Source organism: Adiantum capillus-veneris, chromosome 20 (assembly GCF_014529385.1).
Source record: "Adiantum capillus-veneris isolate H3 chromosome 20, ASM1452938v2, whole genome shotgun sequence".
NCBI classification, from domain to species: Eukaryota; Viridiplantae; Streptophyta; class Polypodiopsida; order Polypodiales; family Pteridaceae; genus Adiantum; species Adiantum capillus-veneris.
Window position 1 is genome coordinate 61159793 of NC_140950.1, and position 24820 is coordinate 61184612.

Genomic DNA, 24820 nt, shown 5'->3' on the forward strand with positions numbered 1-24820 from the left:
TCGCCTACATCCTCAGAACCAGGACGTACATCAATGCCCTGCACAATGTTCCAGACACCCTTTGACACAAGAACATGTTGCATCATATAAGCCCACATAGGGTAGTTGTCCCCATCCAACCTGTCCTCAGTAGCAAACATCTTGAACACATCTGTGTTGTTGTTGTCAGCCATGGCAAATGTTGTACCTTATGTGAAAACTGCCCGAAAATAGGAGAAACGTAGCGGGAACAACCTGTGCTATATATCACAAACCGTAGAAGACTATAAGGCACCTATTATGCAAAAAATGACACTGATAGAAATTCTGCACAAAATGACGAAATAGCCTGTGCAGTACTGTCTGTAGTGGAAACGGAGACCGAAATGAGCCCAAATCAAAATTCTGAGCAGAGCGAGCTCTTCAAGCTCGCCCAAAATATTTGTCAACCTATCGAACGCTCGCCAAACCTCACTGAAATTGGAGAAAGTGAGCAGGCATGTGTGGAGCAGCTGGCAACTAAGCCCGGGAGGACGTGACCTGCTCTGATACCAATTGTTGGAATTAGGGTTGCAGAGAAACACACACATCTTGGAGAAGACGAAGGAAGCTCAAGGCACACAATAGAGAGTGTATAACTTAGTGTGCAATGGAAAGATAGATAGCCCTAGAGAGATGGGAGTATATATAATGCTCAGGGAAAAAACCTCCCAAAGAGGGAAAAAATGCCCCGGCGGTCCTAGTGCGTTCACACACATCACTACCACATGTATATGGTAACAGACTTGGTGGGAGAACTAATGAAAAAGTTAGGCATTACACACCGACACTCCACTCCATACTACACATAGTGCAATGGTCTAGTGGAAACGGTGAACGACATGATCTATAAGATCATCACAAAGCAAGTGAATAACCACACAAGTGATTGGGATAAACATCTCATGGCCGATCTTTGGGCCTACCGCACAACATTTCGAACATGACTAGGTTTCACCCCTTTTCATCTAGTATATGGAAAAGGGCCATTCTACCCATTGAGGTATAGATAGCCAGCTTGCGAGTCATGGCTAGTCAATTACAATGCCCAATTGACCATCTCCGCAACCACATTTGGATCTAGAAAGGCTTCAGCTAGATAGGGAAGATGCGATCAACCACTATGCAATGCAAGTAGAACGACGTCGACTCACATTTAATCAAGGGCTTAAGGAAAAGGGTCTAAAGAAAGGCATGTTAGTGTTGAGATACGACAACAGATTTGACACTAGGAAAGATAAGAAGTTTCAGCTCAGATGGGAAGGTCCATTCATCGTCAAAAAGCAATACGTCAATGGCAGCTACAAATTGATGGAAGCAGATGGTCGAATTCACAAGACCAAAGTCAATGAATGGAGGCTAAAAAGGTACTTCTTAAGGTTTTATCCGGAGTTCATGCTAGATAATTCAGAGGAGGGAGAGCCCTCCAACTCTGCTGCTAGAGAATCAGAAGCAGAGCTAGAGGTATAAATGCCTCTAGCCAGAAGGGGAGGGCTAATGATGGCCGCGGGAACCAACCCCAACCGGGGGCAGCATAATACAAACATTATTTTAAAAAACGATTATTTTTTTTGCATGTTGGTGCCGCCACCCCACCTCTCCTCCATGCGCATACAGTGGACCGTTGCCCCCCTTTGGCAACAGCCTCCCCCCTCTCCTCCATTATCCCCCTCTTTCTCTCTCTCTCTCTTCCCTCAGCCTGGCACCAACCCCGACGCCAACAACTTCTCTCTCTCCTCCATTATCCGATGCAGACAAGCTCTCTCTCCCTTATTCCTTACCAGCCAAGAAGATGCATGGGATAAGCTCTCTCTCTCTCTCTCTCTCTCTCTCTCTCTCTCTCTCTCTCTCTCTCTCTCTCTCTCTCTCTCTCTCTCTCTCTCATTATTTACACACCCATACACACTCACACACACACACAAACCCCACACCCCATATATACACACACACTCACCCTCTCCCTCCCTCTCTCCCTCTTGTGCACTCACGCCCGCTCTCTCTCTCTTGTCTTGTATCGACACCAGCATGTAAAAAACCTCTCTCTTTCTCTCTCGTTCCCACATACACACGCTTACCGACACATACACAAACACTTACACACACATACACACTCACAAGCACATGCACATACATACACAAGTACACTGCACGCATGAGCGCACGCACCCATTCACCCAGGTACACACGCACGCACAAGAAGAAGAAAACCGGGAGAAACTTGACATTGACGCCCAAAACAATGAACGAAGAACAACAAAATCACGTGAAGGCGACGGCGAATCAAGAAATGACGCCGAAGGCATGCCCCAACCTCCCCCAAAAGTGACAAACGTGCTACACCGATGCACCAGCAAAGCTCGCATTCATCAACATTTCGTCCACGATGCATCTCCGTTGTAAACATCCATAGGGTAATCTATTTTTTCCCTTTTCAAGCCAAAACCTTGTATAAAAACCAAATTGTATATTGCCACCTCTCTCTAGGTGATGGTCACAAAGGCCCACCTAGGAGATACCATTTTAAACTTCTTCTAAAACAAAGCAAGGGTCAAACATCTGGGACCCGGCTCCTTGCTTTGTCTCTCCTCATTAGGGCCCTAACCTAATCAAATTATCCTAAACTAATGCAGCATGTACCTATAAAAGAACATTGATAGGTCACTATCAGATGTAGCACTTGTGAGTCAGCATTTGAGAAGGAAGCCATGCACACACCCTGACTCCAAGGGTTTCCACACACAAGAGTAGAATCTCCGTGTATATGAAATTTTTTTCCCTAGAGAACGCACTATAGGCTCTCTCTCTCACACACACTATCTCTCTTTCTCTCTCTCTCTCTCTCTCTCTCTCTCTCTCTCTCTCTCTCTCTCTCTCTCTCTCTCTCTCTCTCCCTCCGGGGTGTGCAGTATTAGTGTTATTTTAAATCACTATTGTCCGCATCCTAGCCGCTCAAAGCTAGGTGGTGCCCCATGTTCACTTCCCATGACGAGTTTGGCATGCACAGTCCTGGCGTAGAGGCCGCTGGGTCCATTTTACAGTTGCACTTGTCAACACATGTGCTCAATAGAAGGCTTTCTATCATGCCATGCTTCATATGGAGTGACAAACTACAAAGCTTTTGTAGGACACATGCTTAGTACATAAGTGGCACACATGATGGCCTCAAGCCAAAACGAATGCGGCAAAGCTTGACTTTTGACCATACATTGTGTCATTTCCGTAAGTGACCTGTCTTTTCTCTCAGCAACACCATTTTGCTGAGACGTATAAGGCACTGTACATTGGTGTTTTATCCCACGATTAGCCAAAAATGCATTAAATTCATGAGACATATACTCCCCCCCTCGATTGGAATGGAGGGTGTCCACAGTACATTTTGAGACATTTTCAGCCATAGCCAAAAATTGTTTGAAGCACATAAACACTTTGGACTTTGCTTTAAGTGGATATACCCATGCATGCCTAGAGTAATCATCAATGAAAGTCACAAAGTAAAGGTAATTGCCCAAGGACGGAGTTTGCATGGGCCCACAAACATCATATGCACAAGCTGCAACCTGCATGTGGCCCTAACTGTGAACCATCGTTTGGAAACTTAGAATGTTGCATCTTACTCAAAATACAACCTTCACAAACATGTGCTTCAAGAGGCGGCAAAGAAGCAACCATATCAGATTTTTGCAAATGCAGGAAAACTTGCAAAATTCAGATGTCCAAAGAGTGCATGCCAAAGTTTTTTTATCTAAAATAGCCTTTGGTGCACAAACCACTGCTGAGAAATTGTTGTTGGGCTCTTAATAATAGTTTAGACTTTATACGCCTATAAAGACTATTGATGTAAAATAGTGAGAAATTCCACAAGCTAGTGTTGTATGGCTTCTGTAAAGTGTCCATGAACTTTGATATGACTTTGGGCTTGTGAATTGTGATAGAAAGGCTTCAAAAGATGTCAGGTCACATGTTTGACTTTTCTAAATGAATGAAGGTCAAATCACCCCCAATTATGATTGATGTGTGTTAGAGTGCTCATGATGATGTTTTCCAAGTGCTAAAAGCCTAAAAAATCCCAGCTAGCCTTCTATATCAAGGCTTGTAGACTTTATACGCATATAAAGTCTACTTGAGAATTTTTTATCCAGATTTATTGCTGACCTAGTCCATGATGTTAATAAGGCTGTGATAGGTGTACACATGAAATTGGGTCAGAGTTCTTGAGCTTAATGCCTTAATTTAGGCTAAGACACTTTGTTTTGAAATTGAAGTGATGGATGACCAATACATTCCGAATTTGGTCCAAATTTGGTGTAGAGGCTTGGCATGATATACTTTACAGGCTTGGGTGATCAATTTGTGAGCAGCACTCCCTAGTAGCAGAGTTAGTCTTTATACGCGTATAAAGTCTCTTTTCATAGAATGCACTTTTGAGCAGTCATAAGATATTTGGGCTAAGTATATGCTGTGCACAAAATTTCAGATGATTTGGAGCATTTTTTTCAAGTTTAAAGCCAAATATTGAGATTAGGCTGCGACTTTGCGTTCTTTTGGTTCTTTGGTGCCTGTAAAAGCTCCAAATTTCATGAAATTTTGTGTATTGCTTCTAGAGGGTATGCAGAATGATAATGTGATTTCCTGTGAGTGTTTCTTGTGCAAAAATTGTTTGTAAGACTTCATACGCGTATGAAGTCTATTCTGATAAAAACTAATTTTGATGCTTTAAGGTGGTCTGTGATTGTGCCTTAAGCCTTGTTAGTCATTTTTCACTTTAAAAAGTCAAGTGATCAATTTTGAAACTCCCTGCTTGGTATTTCAGTCGTCGGAAGGGATTTTTGCATTGTGGCCGCATTGACTTAGAGATTCTTCTTGATCTCTATTTCCCTTGCATGTTGATGTCCTTAGGCACCCTCTTGTGGCTATAATGAATCCTTTGGACTCATAAATGCCACATTTGGTGATTTGTCGCTCAAATAGCATCTTTTGTTGAGGAGACTGTCGACGAAAATTTTTCTTGATGTTTGACTTTACGTATTGGTTGTTGATGATATGTTGATGAAGCCAGTGAAGTTTGGCGGCAAACAGAGATCTATGTCGGCCGTGAGGCCCAAATGACACTTTGTGGCCCCGAAGCTTTGCCCCATGTTTTGACCCACTTTTGATGATGGATTCAGGCAGAAGCTTACTTGACTTAAAGAAATGCTTGAGATGTATCTTCTCATGAAGTTTTGCGTCATTTCGGCCATTCTTTCTCGATCAGCCTTTGTTGTGCCAAGGAAGTTAGGGTTTTTCTGGTTGACCTAAACCCGCATTGGAGTCAATGTGTTATTTTAGCTTAGGGTTAACCCCCCATCAAGTCTCGTAGCAACCCATTGAGTGGATGATGCGTTACGGACTGTTTTCGATTTCTTTCCTACGAAGCTACATTGCCAATTTTCGAAGTTTTTCGCGACAAAGAGAGTGTAGGACAAGAAAAGCTCATGGTAACGAGCCTACCTCTCATATTTGGCGCCGATCGGTGTGTCGTGTGTGTCGTACGGAGTTGCAGAAGATCCAATTGCTCTAGGTCTCTCAAGCTCTCTCTCACTTGTGAATAGTGAAAATGAGCTATTAAGTGGGCCCAAAAGAACTTATATCGGAATTTCGGGACCACTTTTTACCAAATTTGACATGTGCTCCTATCTTGTTGTGAAATGTACTTTAGGCTCAAAATTTTATTCATTTGGACTCCGATTGCTCTGTTTTTTAAAAATTTGTCACAACTGGCCCAAGATCTGTCAATTTGGCTTTCCGTAACTTTTTCGCATATTTGCACCCCCGTCTTCACCATAAGTTTTCAATTGTCTAATGACCACTCCTATATGTTTCTTTTGTCACCAAAGTGTCGTTCACCTGCTTCTTCTATTTTTCTTTGTTTTTGGCTAAAAAAACAATTAAAAATAAAGAAAAATATCTAATTTGACCCAAAAAAATATCAAAAACCACTATATACATCAATCCTTAATATTTTTGGTCAGATGGTCCGTTTTCTCACTTTTTCTTCTTGAGAACCTCTAATTTTAGATATATACATACACCTGGAGGCTCATTTTGTTATTACTCAATAGTTTAGGATATATCTGTTCGATTTTTATCAAAATAATCGCAATCAAACATAAAAATCCAAAAACTCAAGGAAAAAAATGCCCTTTTTACACTTGTAGCGTGTTGGTTCCTCCCCCCTTCCTAGTCGAAGTCCTCCTGGACGACCATGTCATTGTTTGTATGCTCCTGGGGAAGTCGTTTGAACAATAAGCTCTCAAGTATTCTTGCTCTTTCTTTGATTGTCAGGCTGCTCAGTCTTTTGGTATGTGTGATTGCTTTTTGCTTAGGTTGCCACCACTGAACCTTCGATATCAGTTGATTGGGACTTGCCTTTTGTCGGTTGTTGAAGTTGTGTGTTGGCAGTTCTTGAGTTTGTTGGTTTCAAATCCAGATTTTAGTATGGTGGTTGTGAATGCTAAGTAGTTTCTTTGGTACCCATATCTGTCTGTGGCAAGAGATTGGTTTTGGAGGTTTAAAATTTAATTTTGGTTTCTCCTCCTTGGTCAATTGATCTTTCCGGACCCAAATCTGCTTGTAGCGTTGTTGTATTGACCCTGTTGTTTGTGTTGGTATACATTTTGATAATTGTTTTTGTGTTGGTATACATTTTTGTGAGGTCCCCACCCCGTCGTATCAACAACCGATCTGATGGTAAACCTGGTGGCCACTAGATCTATAGCGGAAGCAAACAAAATGGTTCAAGGTTCAACTAGCGGACGATCTCTCATCACAAAGTGAGTCGAGTTCGAGCCTACTAGCAACGAGATCTAGCTCCACCTCGCAAGGGAAGCGTACTTAACTATCTAGTGATCCTAAGACCCACCTTCCAAGAGGAGAGAAACCCCGAGTGCCTTTTTCCCCATGTTTCAGAGGCACGTACTCTCGAGGATTCGCCGCTCTAGGGGCAATGAGTAATACCAATATCGAGTAAGCACTATGGGGACAGAGAGTTCCCGACCAATCGAGACCACCCATCTCGTAGGCATTGGCAACCCAAGCCAAGCCCCCACTTTCCACCCCCACACTCACACTTCCTCGTGTGACCTAATTACTACCACAAAGGTTGTTCAACATAGATATTCCTTGTTTAATTCCGAATCACATGGTTCGTTAAAACAGCCCTTCAACCAGTATTGCAAACAACACCAAGACAGAATTCTAGTAAAAATTCTACTCAAACTTATTCATAAAAGTTCCAATGTTCTGGAGGTACAACATCCCCCCTCCAGCGAGAGTTCACTCCTCCCGTTGTCGCCTAGCTGCCCATACAACTAGGTATGTCCACCGTATAGAAAGCACGTCATGGACACTCCCACCGCATAGAAAGCAAGACGTGGGTTCCCACCGCATAGAAAGCAAGTCGTGGGTATCCACCGCATAGAAAGCAAGACGTGGATTCAAGAGCCCTAACGAGGAACTCTGCCCCCTGTGATCAGTAGGGGGGTCAGGACTGATTCAACATTGGAAATAAAATGAACATGTCGAGCTAAATTTTCCCTAGCAAACATTCTTTCCTCTTGCAAACAGCATACCCATCAATCATTTCTTTCCTACTTTATACTTAAATGTACTATGCATTCAATGCCGAGGTTTCTGTCGGATTTCTCCAACATGTTCGGGGATATGTTCATTCCTAATTAATCGTATGCAATGTTAATTAAACAACTTGAATAGAAATTGGAACCTACCTCTTCCATTTCTTCGTCAATAACCCGTGAGATGGCCGGTATTTGCTCGTCCATGGGAGCCTTCCCTTTTCCGTTGACATTGCTTGTTCCCGCCTCGCGGTCGTGGGCTCCACCGAAGCGAGTTCTCTTAACCGGGGCCATTTTTCTCACTACTTAAATGATAGACTTGAAAAACAAAGAGCTAAGGTCCGAGAGTAACATGACAAACCAATCAGCAGATTAGATTTATTAAAGACTCCTCCTTATGCACGAGGTTAGATTTTTCCCTTTTTGCCCTAGCAATTTTTCAGGGTAATTCTGTATCCACCCTATGGGAAACGACTCTAAGGTTAATTACTTGGCTTAGATGATTAAGAAATTCATAGTTTTTCTAATTGATTCATGAAAGATATGAAGGAAGCAAGCTCATTCATTTTCCTAGAGCAATATGAAGGTGCAGAGTGACCGCAGGCATGTGTGATGGAAATACCTTCTTCTTATTGGACTAATGACGGATTAATTTTCAGCCTTAATGGCATCTAAATGTGGGAGAAGATTAAGTATAATTTAATTACAACTCTATTGAGTAGTGAAAGATTGAATTCTGACAAATCTACACTATTACTAGCTGACAATTTATTGACTATACTGCCTAGAGAGAGAATCTTTCCTAATCATGCATTAATCCTTGATTAAGGATGATGAATGGATGAATAAATTAACTAAATGAATGATAATTATGTAATGAAGTATAGCTATGAACACTTAGACAGCAGCTATAGAGAATTATAGCTAAAAGTAGGCATAGTAGACAAGAATTATGAGTGGGTAATGATGAGATTAAGAAGAGCAGTAATTAAACCATAATTACCGTGATTAGGGGCTGAGAATCCTCTTAAATTTCTGATGCAATGAATCCTCAAGATGGGAAATTCGGCAGCACCTCCCTCCTTGCTTCTCCTTCAAAAGCTGTGTGTGTGCCGGCAGCACCTTCCCAGTGTGTAGGTGTGTGAGTATGCAATGTGTGTGTGTGAGCATATATGTCTGTGTGAGTGTGTGTAGGCCTTTAAATAGGCTCCTACAGGCTGAAAATCGATCTAGGTTGCTAAATGCATCTGGGAGTTTCTCCAGTTAAGCATGGCAAGTCCAGTTCTCTGCCCACCAAGTGTCAGGTTGGCTTGGTTAACTGGTTCTCACACTGAGTTGCAGGCTTGGCAGCCCCAAAAGGCATGACTAGATATTCATAAAGTTGTACGAAACGCGGTCTTTAGGATATCTTCATTCACTATCGTTATTTGATGGTAGCCACTTTTAAGGTCAATCCTACTGAAGTAGGTACAGCCTTGTAGCTTATCAAACAGGTTTTCTACCCGAGGTACGGGAAATCTGTTTTTGATAGTGATATGGTTTAGTGCGTGATATTCCACACACATGCGGTATGTACCATCTTTCTTTTTCACTAAAAGGACTAGAGAACAAAAGGGAGAGGAGCTAGGCCTCACCATCCCTTTGTCTACCAATTCTTGTACTTGCCTCATGATCTCCTCTTGTTGAGCTTGGGAAACTCAATAAGGAGGTTTGTTAGGCGGTGACATTCCTGATAGGAGCTCAATTTGATGGTCATCATCCCCTCGTTTTGGAGGTAAGTCCATAGGAATATCATCGATGAACACATCTTGGAATCCTTTTAGAAAGTTAGACAAGTCTAACTTTTCTTGATTCCTACCATTCACCTTTGATGAAACATTAGGGCCTTTTAGGGACTCTTTGAAAAAAATCATGTACGCAAAAACTGAGCTCTTCATTGATTTATCAAGGGCAAGAGGATTTACAAGTGGTATAGTACGACCAGACTCATTAACATCTATATACATATTCTTTCCCTTGTAGGTGAAGTAGATTCTCCTTTCAGGGAACTTCATGTTGGCAGCCATGCGGTTGAACCATGGTGCCCCAAGGATAGCATCCTCATATTGGAGAGGAGAGATAAAGAAGTCTTCTTTGTCGACATAGCTTTGAACATGAAGCCTCAACTTCCCAATCAAGGGAGTAATGGAGGCTTGTTGTCCCTTGAAAGCAACATCGGCAGTTACAGCATCTCCCATCTCAAAAGCTTGAATGCCCAACTTGGTGGCCAACTCCGTTGATATGAAGTTGTGAGTAGAACCAGGTTCAAACAAGATGAAGGCATCATTCTCCCTTACCTTTCCCCAAGCATAGGAGAGAGGTGATCCTTTGCAATGAGCATCCTCTTTTGGAGCTTCGATAGTGGAAGCTCTAGGAGTCTCATTGTGAGCATTTCTTTTGGGGCAAGAACAATAACCATGTCCTTGCTCCCCACACTTAAAACATTTGTGATCCTTGTGAAAAGTTTCAAGATCTTTAGGATAGAGTTTATTTTTACCTTTGTAAACTCCTTTCTCCTTGGACCGATTGTTTTTGTTGTTGTTGGAATGGCCTTGGGAAGAATTTTGGGTTTACTTTTTCCCTTTGCATCACTTTTGTCTTTATTTTCCATGGGCTTGGCATTTCGTCTAGCCCCTTGTTGGAAATTGATGCATGAAGCTGATAGAATCAGGCCGTTGAGAGTTGACATACTCGGCCGACTCTTCAAATAATCCCGCACAGAATTGTTGATTTCTGCTCAACAAAGTCTATATTTTGAAAGATAGTAGCCTTGAGATGTAAATCCCAAAACTTGTCCACATATTTGTGGATAGACTCATGAGAGAGAAGCCTCAAACTCTGCTATTCAGTGAGCACTTTTTCTTCTACATCGCTTGCAAGGAATCGCTTCATGATGGTTTATGGAAGTGCATAGCTACATGGTGGAGCTTGGAGGACTCCGTGAAGCCCTCGTCTCCAAAGGCCACATCAAATTGTTGGATGAAGACCAATACTCAATTGGTAACACCAAAGGTTCCATCATAGGTGAGAAAAGAGATACTCTGTCCTCCCTCTTTGAACTTCTTTAGATTTTGTGACCTTCTCTATGCAGGGTAAGATTTTTGATGTCCTCCCCTCTTTATTCTCTAGGAGAATAGCCATAGCTTTCATCGGTAGAGGAGGAAGGTGAAGAAGAAGGAGAAGAGGGTGACCTCTTTCTTGCCCTTTTCTTCTTTTCTTTCCTCTCTTCCCTTTTGGAGTGATGAGAAGAAGGACTATGGTTAACCATTTCCTCTTGGGAGGAGTTGGCGATTGTTTAGTCCGCCTTATTTGTGGAGCCACATCTTCAGAGGAATTTAGGGATTCATTACTTTCTTGATCTTTGGATTCCTCCTCTCGTATGGGAGAGAGTCTTCGTTTGGTTGTCTCATCAAGAGGCCTCCTAAGCTCTCTCTCCTCTTGGAGAGGAAAGGAAATCCCGTAAGCACGAAGTTGTTGAGTAGCTTTGGCTTGAAAAGTGGGGTTGCCCATAGCTTGTTGCAACTTAGTGACAAGATAATTAACAAACATGGGGGCATCATCATTAGCACCTTCATGTGCAAAATCAAAGTTATCAAAATTCATTCTACTCTCTTGGTTATTGTCAGCCATGTTAATTAAACTTATGTGTTTACTTAGTGTATGCTTTGGCAATTCAAAACCTTAGTTGCTACTCCTCTTAGCCTTTAAAAATAGGCACTTAAGTATCTACTCCCATGGCTCAAATTGGTTGATTATAGAGAGTAGTGGAGTGAGTCTAACATAGCAAAGTTGCCGAGGGATAGCTCCTTTTGGACTTCTTATGGCTCAATAATGGTAAGCCATAGGCAAGTCTAAAAAGACTCCATTATTAAGACCAAAGCTCCCGAGGTGTGCACCATATCCCACATAGTGGGCTCAACAAAACCGATAATAGATCCAAGTCCCACTTACCCTAATATAATTAACAAAATCAACCAATAATAGGCTACGTAAGGACCTCTCTTCTTAAGCAAGAAAAAAGAAACCAAATGCTCTAATACCAATGTAATGGAAATGGCCTATGGACTTTGAGAGTAACGGAATTAGGAAATTAGATGAAGCACTTTTGTAAGATTACTTTGTGGAGCATAGTGGGTGAAACTTAGTTGATGGTAGCAACATAAACATGGTACTTAGTTAACTTGGCATGAACAATACTTTTGCAAGAGAGAGAGTTTAGAGAACATGAGAATAGTTGAGGACCGGATTCATATGGATCCAGTCCCCCCTCCAATAGGCGTTTGTATTATAGTTTCTCCCATCAAGAGAGACTTGGTACAATACAATCTTTGTGTTCCTTGTGACCTAGGTGATGCAATGAAGATGGAAAGCTTCATGCATCACAAGCATAACATAAACTTGTAGAAAGAATTAACTATCCCAAACCTCAGTCCCAAGGCCTCAAACACCTTTGAAGGTGGAGAGAGCTAGCGGGGAATGAGGGTAGGGAAGAGGAAGAAGAAACATTCCATAGGAGAAAGAAATAGTTCCTCACTTATCATCACTCTTCTTGCTAGAATACATAATAGCATAGTAATGAAGATGGAGAAGATGGCAAGCTTAAGCATTGAAGCATGGCTCTTGGTTGGATTTGCATTCCATAGCCAAGAGTGTTGGTGTAGGCTCTTACTTCTCACAAGCTTCGAGAAGGAGTGGAGTTCCTCAACTTTCACCAAGTGAGAACGATCCACAAAATGAGTGTGTGTGTGTGTGTGTGTGTGTGTGTGTGTGTGTGTGTGTGGTGTATACCCCCCAGCACCCCCCTTGCTTGCTTGGGGCAAGTTCTAGCCTTTCCACATGCTTCAAGCTCATTGGACCCCTCTCCCCCTAACCAATCACATGCAGCATACATTCAAGTACATGGGTAGTCTTTGGACAAGTTTCCTCCTTACCCCTTAGAGAGAGAGAGCTTGAAAATATCTAGATATTTGTTGGATGGAACTAGAAGCTCATTGAACCCCTCTTTAGCCTAACCAATAGCATTAAGCACACCATGTGGCTAAGCATAGGGATACTCTGACATGTGTCCCATGTGCCCCTTGAGAAAAGGGGTGCCCTTTGGGTGAGTGGGAGGTTAAGTCAAAGATTCCCCTAACTTTAGGACTTTCCTCCTCCTTTGTAGGGTCTCTTTTTGACTCAAGCACCTTACCCCCCATGCATCGGAAGCTTCTCAAGCACCTTCCTCATTAAGTATGACAAGCACCTCAAGTACCTTAGTCATCAATCATGACAAGCACCTCAAGTACCTTAGTCATTAAGCACGACAAGCATCTCAAGCACCTTAGTCATCAAGCACCTCAAGCACCTTAGTCATCAAGCACAACAAGCACCTCAAGGTTAGGTCGGGTTCCCACCTCAAGCTCAGCCCTAGCTTGCCTAAGGTCAAAGGACTTTTAACACTAACCATTGGAGTTCTTTAATAAATCTAACCCTTATGTCTTTTAAGCTCCATCAGTTAACCTTGCTCTTTGACAGACCATCTCTCATTTGGACCCCTTTACCATTGGCCCTGTGTTGAGATAGATCCGTAAGCACATGTCTATATTCTAACCCTTGTTCCCGTTTATTATCCCACATTAAATGATCAGTTTAATATGAGAAAATCATTTGCGTTGGTTAGATATTAGCTTTTATGACAGACTAGCCCTAGCTAAGACCTAAACCCTAAGCGGACTGAAACAACCTAACCGTTTACCATAAGCAACATAACATACGCGACGAGCCCTAAACGGCCAGAATATTGACTAGTCCGTGGTGGCTAGTCCTAAGCGGCTAAATACTGAAGAGGGTAGGCCTAATGTGCACGAGTAAGAGGCTGATTACCTAAGCAACTAGCCCTAAGCTGCAAGCCCTAAGCTATTTGAATACCGATTCGCCCTAAGCGACTAGCCTTAATTAAGCAGATAAATGGCTAAATAATGAAGCAAGTAGGCCTAAGCGGTGCAGTTAAGCGACTAAATACCTAAGCGACTAGCCTAAGCGGTCAACCTTGAGTGGTTTGAATATCAATTAGCCCTAAGCGACTAGTCCTATGCGGCTAAGCAACGAAATAAAACTAAGCGATGCAGCTAAGTGACTGGATACCTAAGCGGCTAGCCAGAGGCGGCTAACACTAAGTGGCTAGCCCTAAGCATCTAGCCTTCAACGGCCTAAATACGGACTAGTCCTAAGCGGCTAAACAATCGAATACCTAAGCAGTTATCCTTCAACGACAAGCCCTAAGCAGTCTGAAAAGTGATTGGCCCTAAGCGTCTAAGTGGCTAAATAACGAAGCGGATAGGACTAAGCGGTGCGGCTAGGCGATTGAATACCTAAGCGGCTAGCCTTCAATGGCCTAAATACGGAGTTATGCATCAGATTGTTATGCTTTGGCTGTGTCTAGCTTACATGATGTTGAGGAGCCTCTGTCTTTTGATGAAGCATAGAATTCAGAAAATTGGATGGCTGCCATGCAATCAGAATATGATGCACTTATAGAGAATGACACATGGACTTTATGTGATTTTCCTCCTAGCAAAAAGGCCATTGGTACGAAGTGGGTTTACAAGTTGAAACGCAAGCCGGATGGTGAGATTGTTGGACGGATACGCCGTGACGGACGTCAGCATAGACTTTGATATACAAATGAATTCAATTGCCGAGGTTTCCGTCGGATTTCTCCAACATGTTTGGGGATATGTTCATTCCTAGCTAAACGTATGCAATGTTAAATTAAACAACTTGAATAAAACTGTGATCTACCTCTTCTATTTCTTCGTCATTGGCTCGTGAGATGGCCGGTGCTTGTTCGACCATGGGAGCTTTTCCTTTTCCATTTGTATTGCTCGTTCCCGCCTCGTGGTCGTGGGCACCACCGAAGCGAGTTCTCTTAACCGGGGCCATTTTACTCACTACTTTAATTAGTTAGCTTGGAGAAAAAACTAAGGTTCGCAAGCGCCACAACAACCCAATAGATAGATTAGTAACATCAATCAATCCCTCCTATATGAGAGGTCTAGATTTTTCATATAGCAATCATTATGGATGGCACATAATCCTATGGAAACCGGCTCTAAAGATAATTACTCGGCTTACATGATTAAGAATAATAGGATTTCACTAATGGAATTACCAGAGAGAGGAATTAAGCACGATTAATCTCTTTCCTAGAAATTAGAGGGTGCAGAATCACCGCATGCATAGGTGTGAGAAAAACCACCTCTTAGAGACTTAATGACGGCTTTAATTTTACCTTAATTACATCTTAATGCATAAGAGAATGAAACTAATTTAGCTACATTGTTAATAAAAAAGTGATTTTCATCCATCTACACAGTTACCGGCTTATCGATTAACCACTATGCTACCTAGAGAGAGAAAATTCTGATAATCATGCACTAATCATTAATTAAGGATGATGAATGGCTGATAATTCAGCTATGGTGTGATGATTACATAATAGAATATGGTTAAAGAGAAATTAGAGAGTAATTATAGAGAATTACGACTAGGAATAGGCATAATAGACGAGGAATTTAGATGGTAATGAAAAGGATTTGTAGAAAGCATTAATTAAACCGTGGTTATCGTGATTAACGGCTGATAATCCTCTCGATTCTCTAATTTAATCGAGCTTCTTGAGGCAAGAATTCGACAGCACCTCCCTCCTTTCTTCTCCTTCAAAGGATGTGTGTACCGGCAGCACCTCCCCAAGGTGGGTGTAGGTATGTGTGTTTGTACTGAGTGTGTGCGTGAGCATGTGTCTGTGTGTGTGTTTGTGCATGCCTTTAAATAGGCCTCCTCAAGCTGAAAATCGATTTGTGCTGCAATAAGCATCTGAGTGAGCACTCAGTCCTTGCATGGCAAGTCTAGTTGCCTACCCACCAAGTGTCCAATTGGTTTAGTTAACTGGTTCTCACACTTAGTTGCAAGCTTGGAAACTTCGCAAAGACTCCCACAAGGAAATAGGGCGCCCCCTAGCTGCTAAAGCTGGTATGGAGTGGCCTGGGACCTGTTCCCACACAGTCCCGGGCTCCGGTGCCTCCCCGCTCAATTTTTGGAAAATTTGATTTTTGGCTAAAACGGGCCATACGAGTCGGATTTTGATGCCGTAAATTGCTATATTGAGCTCTAACTAAGCCGTACTGGACCGAGTACCTGCCATATTTAGTAGCCCCCGTGGGATCCAAAAATGCATTTTTTTCAAATTCGGGATACGGGTGCAGTTTTTCGAGACGATCAAAACTGGACGGGTCGGGTGACCAAAAACTTACTATTTTTGGAATTTTTTTACAAAAATTATTTTGGTCGGGTGACCAAAAACTTACTATTTTTGGAATTTTTTTACAAAAATTATTTTAATTCACATTTCGAAGATTAAAAATATTCTAAACATCATGGCACTGACAGAATTCAGAAAACAGCTAAAAATAGTAACTTTTTTTCCATTATGATCATTTCATGGTACAAGGGTGCTCTTTTTGGTTGGGGTTAGAGACCTTATAACCTCCCCAACGTGAAAAATTTGAGATGTCCTCATCTCAAGAATACATCTGGATAAACTCTATGCTAACTACTTAGGTACATATATCCTTTGTCTAAAGTAACGACATTCTTTGATATTAGAATAGTCTTTAGCTTTATGCGTCTTATTCTGTTGAACTTTGATGAGGTCCTGGTGCTTGAATTATTGTTCACTAGCAGTTTCATCATACAGAGATGATCTCTCGTCAGCTTTGTCACCCACAGTTGGTTGTCTCACTACGGCATTAGCGAAAGCTCCGCTTCCTTGTCCTATGGATCCTCTTCCTCGGCCTCCTCTTCCGTTTGGTTGACCTCGCCCATTGACGTTCAGAGGTACATTATTAGCACCAAATGTTTGGGAAATCCTTTTTGGACATCGGCTTTTGTAATGTCCATACTCCTGGCTCTCAAAGCATCTGATATTGGGAAATTCGGTAGCTGCCATAGTAGCTACTACCGGACGATGGTCGTATGCAAGGTTGATTGGTCTGTTACTCCAGTTTTCTGTCCTGGACCTCTTTGACAAATAGTATTGACTGTCTTGGGTAGTCCTCTGAATCTCTTTAGCTAATGGTTTGGCCCTTAGCAAGGCATCTTGCAGAGTTGCTGGCCTGAGAGCTTCTAGCCGGTTGTTCAGGGGGTCGATGAGTCCTTGGCAGAACCATGCTACCTGTTGTTCCAATGTCATCTTAGGAGCATATCTCCGAAGAGTGACAAACTTTGAATAATATTCTTCGACAGATGAAGTCAGCTGCCGAAGGGAAAAGAACTCGTTCATCTTCAAGGTTTTATAGGCGGGTGGTAAGTAACGCTCCATCACAGGAGCCTTGATGTCTTCCCATGACTAGGAAGATCCCTTGATATCCAAGTCCCTGCAATGTTGTTTCCACCAGATCTTGGCATCGCCAGACAAGCAGAACATTGCAAGCATGGTTTGGTTCAGGGGTTGGGTTCCCGCAGCTTCTAAATAGTCGTCCATTGCTTCCATCCATACTTCCGCATCTCTCTCCACATTAACCCCTTCGCCTTTAAAGGTTGGAGGCTAAGCTTGTTTAAGGAGGAGCTTCTTCTCTTGCGCTGCCGAGTAGAGAGCAGCAGGCGGTGCCTATCCAATGGTATAAAATTCATTACTATAGCACTCTTCTCAAATGAACCTAAGCTTTTCCATACTCAAGAAGAAATTTAACGTTTGGGCTTAACCAGCCTACTTAATCTGTACATCTATCACAAAGGATTTAACCATTCCACCATTAGTTTAAATTCCATTGAATACATCCAAAATTGTCCGATAAATAATGTTTAAAACTTTACTCGAGAGAGCTTTGATCCATACTTATAACTTTATGTGCATCAACAGGCTACCTACCCGCACCACTACTCGCACCAACGACTTCTCAAAAAACATCATGTGAAACCCACTGAATCCCAACAAGCTCAACGAGTAAAACTCTTTAACATCACTCAAGAGACAATCCACTAGACAAATCCAATGTCATTATTCTGGGAAACATCATGCTCAAGCTTTGAGTACGAGCTATCGTACAATCCCTTAGTTTTAATAATTTCAAACAACATCATTTTCCAGTTCGTAAACCTATAGCTCTGATACCAGGTGTGAGGTCCCCCACCCCGCCATATCAAACAGCGGATCTGATGGTGAACCTGGTGGCCACTAGATCTATTGCAGAAGCAAACAAAGTGGTTCAGGGTTCAGCTAGCGGACGATCTCTCATCACAAAGTGAGTCGAGCTCGAGCCTACTAGCAATGAGATCTAGCTCCACCTCGCGGGGGAAGCGTACTTTAAGCTATCTAGCGATCCTAAGACTCACCTTCCAAGAGGAGAGAAACCCCGAGTGCCTTTTTTCCCATGTTTCAGAGGCACGTACTCTCCAGATATTTCACCGCTCTAGGGGCAATGAGTATTACTAATATCGAACTAGGCACTATGGGGACAGAGAGTTCCCGACCAATCGGGACCACCCATCTCGTAGGCATTGGCAACCTGAGCCAAGCCCCCACTTTCCACCCCCACACTCACACTTCCTTGTGTGACCTAATTACTACCACAAAGGTTGTTCAACATAAACATTCCTTGTTTTAATTCCGAAGCACATTGTTCGTTAAGACAGCCCTTCAACCAGTATTGCAAACAACACCAAGACAGTATTCTAGTAAAAATTCTACTCAAACTTATTCATTGAAATTCCAATGTTCTGGAGGTACAACATCCCCCCTCCAGTGAGAGTTTACTCCTCCCGTTGTCGCCTAGCTGTCCATACAACTAGGTATGTCCACCGCATAGAAAGCACGACATGGACATTCCCACCGCTTAACCAGCAGTCGTGGGTTCAAGAGCCCTTAACCAGGAACTCTGCCCCCTGTGATCAGGAGGGGGTTCATGACTAATTCAACATTGGAAATAGAATGAACATGCCGAGCTAAATTTTCCCTAGCATACATTCTTTCCTATTGCAAACAGTATATACATCAATCATTTCTTTCCTACTTTAGACTTTAATATACAAATGAATTCAATTGCCGAGGTTTCTATCGGATTTCTCCAACATGTTTGGGGATATGTTCATTCCTAGCTAAACGTATGCAATGTTAAATTAAACAACTTGAATAAAACTGTGATCTACCTCTTCCATTTCTTCGTCATTGGCTCGTGAGATGGCCGGTGCTTGTTCGACCATGGGAGCTTTTCCTTTTCCATTTGTATTTCTCGTTCCCGCCTCGTGGTCGTGGGCACCACCGAAGCGAGTTCTCTTAACCGGGGCCATTTTACTCACTACTTTAATTAGTTAGGTTGGAGAAAAAGCTAAGGTTCGCAAGCGTCACAACAACCCAATAGATAGATTAGTAATGGATATGGAGATGGGAGAGAGGGTTGAAGCCACTCGCGCCTGAGGTTGCTGGTGTCGATCTTCTAAATGTTCATAGACTTGAAAACCCTCTGCTCCCACTCCAAGGCTTCCTTTGTTGTCTCTCTGAGCTCCACCTGTATTGCTTTACGCAACTTTTCTTCCTCATCCTGTGTTAGATCCTGTGGCTCTTGAGAGGATCCTTCTAGGATTTCCTCTTGCATGGGCGTGTCCACCGGATCTGCCACATTTTCTAAGTCAATGCCCTCATTGGCTGCTGGCCCTGTGCTCTCTGGCTCTCTTGCTTGTTTTCCTTTCAACTCCTCAATTTGCCTCAGGAGTTTTTTCTTTTCCGTTTCCGCTTCTTCGCCCATATTCACGACGAGGTCATTTAATTCGGTGTTTATTCTCTCCTCCTCCTCGAGATTTCTTTTCATACTTTCTACTTCCTCTTGTGCAGGGCTTTTTGCTCTTCTTCCATTCTTGATTGCATGACGATGGATCCTTCTACCATCATCAATCTTTGCTTTTTCTCTAGAGTCAGCTCCTTCTGAAGTTCTTGCATATGTTCTTCATAGAGTTGGCTCTCTGTAGTGATGTGAGTCAAGCTAGTAGCTCTGACTCTAGTAGGTGATGCTCGCAGCCTCTGGATGGTCTGATCTTTTACTTTGAATTGGTCCTTGAGCTCAAGGACCTCATCCTGGCTTGCTTCTTGATCTATCTCCGCCTTTTCTTTGGCATTTCTCATGGCTTCTACTTCTTTAGACTCTTCTGCCAGTTGTAGTGTCAGGTTATCTCTTTCCCTCTCGGCATCTAGCAGCGATTTGCTGAGCTGCTGACATTCTTCTTCAACTGCTTGCATTCTTTTTGCTGCTGCTTGATTTGCTTCCTCCATTACCTGGCATTTTTGCAGTGCCCTTGCTAGGCTAGCCTGTAGCTCAGCTTCCCTCTCTTTCTGCCTTTGGCTTTTTCCTTGTAGAGAATCTACTTCCATCTTAATCTTCACTTCAGTGTCCTTGAGAGTTGTCGTCTCTCTTTTTGAAGCCATGGATTGCGCTCTCAACCCGGTTAGCTTCGTCATCACCACGTCCCAGTCGTTGGAGGGCGGGTGCAGGTCCACTGTATCTGTGGCAATTTCTTTTAATTCCACCAACCTGATGCCTTGCATTGGTTCTTTAGGCCCTGTGCTCGCCAAGTCAAATGCGATTGTGGCAGCTTCTTGCTTCGTGTATCCTGTAGCTAGCAGGTCCAAAAAGTTGTGATAAGAATCTTCTAATTCTTTTTGCTCACTTCGAGGCTTAGCCTCTTCTTTTGGCTCCGGCTCCTGGCTCTGCTCTTGCTTGGCCTCTTCCCGTTCTTCTGGCTTGTCTTCAGCCTCTTTCTCTTCTTGTGGAGGGCTGTTAGGAGGTGGTGAGGGCTGTGGGCTGGGTTTAGGGCTGGCCGGTAGAGATGTAGGCTTGCCCTTTAAATCTCTGTCTGCTTTAGTTTTTCTTTCTCTTTCTTGGCTCTCTTGCTCATCTAGTAGTTTCTGCCATATTTGCTCCACTTCCTCCTCTTTGAAAGGGACATGCGGTATTTTTTGATGTGGCATCAAGAATCTCAAAGTTCTTGATATAGTCCTCGAATCTGTCCCTTTGCACTCTTCAGGATGATCCTGACATAGCTTCTAGAGATGGCTTCCAAAGTTCACTTAAATCACCATTAAGGGCTCTCTCTGCTCGGAAGCTCTCCATCAGCCTCTCTAATCTTGCCGCTTTCTGTGACCTTGTTTCTTTTGCAGGTACTTGGGTAAATTCCTTTTTTCCTTTCTTTTGCTCCGGTTGCTCCTCTTGAACCGGCTCTAGCCGTCTCTTCAGTCTTGTAGCCACCCTTGGTGCTCTTTGAGGCTCGTCTTCTTTGTCTTCTTTTAGCCTCAGCCAGTCGTTCAAAGACGGGGATTCAAGCCACCTTCCTTTTGCGTGTAGTGCCCCATAAATCACCTTGGTGATTAGTTCTCCTGGCACTATATAGGTTGGCTTCTTGTTACCCATCTTTACTAGGTTGTCATGTATATATGCCACATAATTGATTATCTTTGGGGTGCCTTTCGTCATTGCCCAAGTGAATGTCGTGGCAATTGCACCTGGTGGCATTCTGTACTTTTGTGGCCTCTTCGTACACATGTGGAAGTATTGGTTGTACAACTGGCTCATGATTGCCACTCTTGGGTTGGCAATATCTTCAAATGTATAATTCCCTTTCTTCTCACTGTACACCTTTACCTCATCTCTTCTTTTCGTTACACTATCCCCCTTGTTGGAGAGGTCTAGTACATCTGCTACAACTTGCTCAGTGATGATTATCTCTGTTTCTGGCCTGCCTTGTAGATCTATTACTTTGGTCACTCCATCCTCTTTGATGGTTGTCACAAACTCCTAGACTCTCTTTATGTCCACCCCTGCCGGTATTGCTTCAAAGTAGTTGTGGAGATCAATCTTCTTCAGGTACCCGGCCATCTTGCTTCTTACGAACTCATTGAGTTCTCGCGGCAGCATTGGTAGCTCGATAACATTGCCTTCAGTGTCTTTCAACACTCCTTGGTAGATCTTTATGTCGTTGGACTCTAACAGATCTTCATGTATCCATGTGTTGGTGGCCTTTAGTGTTCCTTCTGGAATGACGAAGGGTTCCACTTCTTCCAGGTAATCCCTAATGGTCATTCTTTTCTTCTTTGCCAGTGACTTCGCAGCTGCCATAGATCCTGTTGCACTTAGTAGTCCGAAGTTAGCGTTTTTTTCCTTATTAGCTGCGAAACTGAGTTTTACTTATCCAAATGACTTGAAAATTGAAAATAAAGCTTACAAGGAACTTGTGAAGCTGTGCATGTGCTCACAGTGCAAATCTTGCCAAAATTTTCCATTTAGACATCCTACGCGTAGGATGTCTTATTCATCAGAATTGGTTCATACTTGTCATGCTGGTAGTGTTGGGCTCATGGAACATGGCTATATGCTTGGATTTGGATTTGGATATCAAAAAGTGGATTTTTGGGATGGTTCAGGCTTTAGGTCACAAATTGGGTAGAAAGTCCATCATAGGTAGCAATTGATGTCCAAATGGGTTGAAAAATGGTATATGGGCTCATTGCACCATGGTATTGGCTCCCATGATGTCACTCTTTGCACAGAAGGCCTAAATTATGCTAGAGACATCCTACGTGTAGGATGTCTTTTTCATCAAAATGTCATGAAATTTGTTCTCTGGGTAGTCCTTGGCCTATGGAACATGGCTATATGCTTGGATTTGGATTTGGGCAAGGATTGATGCTTGTAAGGGCCTGTGTGGTGTTTTTGGGCTCCAAAGTAGGTGTTGGGGGTCAAAAATGATTAGGATGGCTTCAAACTTGATATATGAGCTCCTGATGATGAGGTGATTGGATCTTGACTGAACAATAATCCTCTGCAGGCCAAAAAAGTCAAATAGACATCCTACACGTAGGATATCTTTTTCACCATTTTTTGCTTCTGACCACACAGATTGGTTGTTGATGTGTTGGTGAGTGTGTTGTGCAAGTTTCATGTGATTTGGACAAGATTTGGTAGGTCTATGGCCCATTATTGCCTCTATGCCCTAACTTTGCGTTTTTTCATGCATATGAGGTCAATTTTGGTCCAAATGTGATGAGACTTGGTGGATAGCTTGTAAATGTCATTCAGAAAATGTGTATGATGAAAAATGTTGGAGTCTGTGCCCAAAAGTGCCCTTGAGACATCCTACGCGTAGGATATCTCCTGATGATTTTTTCATGGGTGGTGCTCCTAGTGCCTGCCCTTGGTCCCCCTGAGTCCCTTTTGAGCCTAATTTCAACAAAAAAGTCAAATGGATAGAGACTCCCTGTGTGGACTTCAGAGCCTCCGAGCCATTTTCTGACTTTTGGAGTGCTTTTTGGCGATGAAATTTCTTGATGTTGGTCTCCATAGCTTCCCGATCCCTTGGGAATCCTTGCCGTATGGTTTTTGTCGACTTTGGCTTCACCGGAGCTTCATTTGGCAATTTGTCGCTCTAGAAGCACCCGTGGTTGCGTTTACATACCTTCGATGATTTGTGGTGGTCTACCACCATAGGACTTGGTTTTTGATGGTCTTGGAAAGCCGCTCGTGAAGTTTGGTGGCAAAGGGGCTTGCGGTTTGGCCGTAAGAGCAATTTGACGCTTTGTGTGTCTGATGCCGTTTCTGAAGTTTAGTGCCGCTTCGGGTCACTTTTTGGTCATGCAGGTCACATAAACTTGTCGAGCATGTCGAGATGCTCCTACCCATGAATTTTGGTAGCATTTGGTCGCCGTTTCGCCGATTTCCCATTTGGTGGCCTCTTGCGGGTTTCAAGGAATTAGGGTTTTTCCCGATGGATGTCTACTACCTTTGGACATCCAGGACTGGTCTCCTAGGCTAGGGTAAGCTGCCGATGAAGTCTTGTTGCTTTTGGGTTAGCCGTTAGGCCGCCATCTCTACTTGTAGGTCTCTACCGCCCGCTTTGTGTGTGACCCCTACGCTAGTTTTCGCGACATAATGACAAACATGTGCGAAAAGCTCAAGGTGGTGAGCCTACCTCTCATGTCTAGAGCTCGTCGGGTAGTTGTGCGCGTCGTAGAAGCTGCTGGAAGGTCGGTCCGCTCTAGGTGGCAGAAGCTCTCTCCACAAACTCAATAGTGAGAATGAGCTAAAAATGAGGTGAAAATTTCTTATAATGGAGGTCCCCGAACCACTTTTCGTGAAATTTGACATGTGCTCATATCTTCTTGCGAGATGCGGTTTAGGCTCAAAAATTTCTTGATTTGGACTCCATTTGCTCTGCTTACCAGAAATTTGGCATTTCGGTCAAAACTTGGCCAAAACACGCTTTCCGCTCCAGTCTCATAATTGCACCCCCATTGTACCATAGGTTGTCCTATAGTCACTGATCATCCCCATATTTATTGTTTTTCATTACAACCGTTTTTCACCTGCTTTTTGTATTTTTGAAGTTTTTCTGCCAAAAATTAACAAAATTAAAAGGAAAATAGCAAATCAAACCCAAAAAATCCCCAAAAATCATAATAAATCACAAACATCACCGCAAAACATTATATACACTCACATGCAATTTTTATGGCCGGATTTCTCTGTTTTACCAATATTTTGCCCGAAAAATGGCTATTTCTACTTATATACACACACCTAGGGGCTTGATTTGGCGTTTGGCCCCATATACCTATAGATACATGCTGTATAAGGGCATATGTACTTGGGTTACTCCAGAAAATTTTGCAATCAAACAACAACCCTTAAAATAGTCAAAAATCATGCCCTTTTTTACTGTTTATGTTATTGGTTCCGCATTTGAGAATGCCTCCCCCCCTCCTAGCCGGAGTCCTCTCGGACGACAAGGTGTCGCCTCGGAGTATGTGCCGTGCATAGGTTGAAAAAGTTGTGCTAATGCTTGGCCGATTAATGTGGCCCGATTTTATGCATACTCGGTTAATGCATGGAAAAATTAATGTTGTGCAAGAGAAGGGAATAAGCAAGATGCTTATTGGCATTCGTCGTCGAGGTTTCCTGTTTTCTTTGCAAGTAACAGCTGTAACTCTACTCCTCTCTGTTTAATTGTCTTTTTTGCAAAAGGCAATTGCTTTGCCGACACTGTTGATATAACCGTAGCTGTTTCTATGGAGAGGATTGGCTTGGCCGGAATGGCTATGGGCTGTATTGCCTTTGCTTTCCATTGGTATTTTG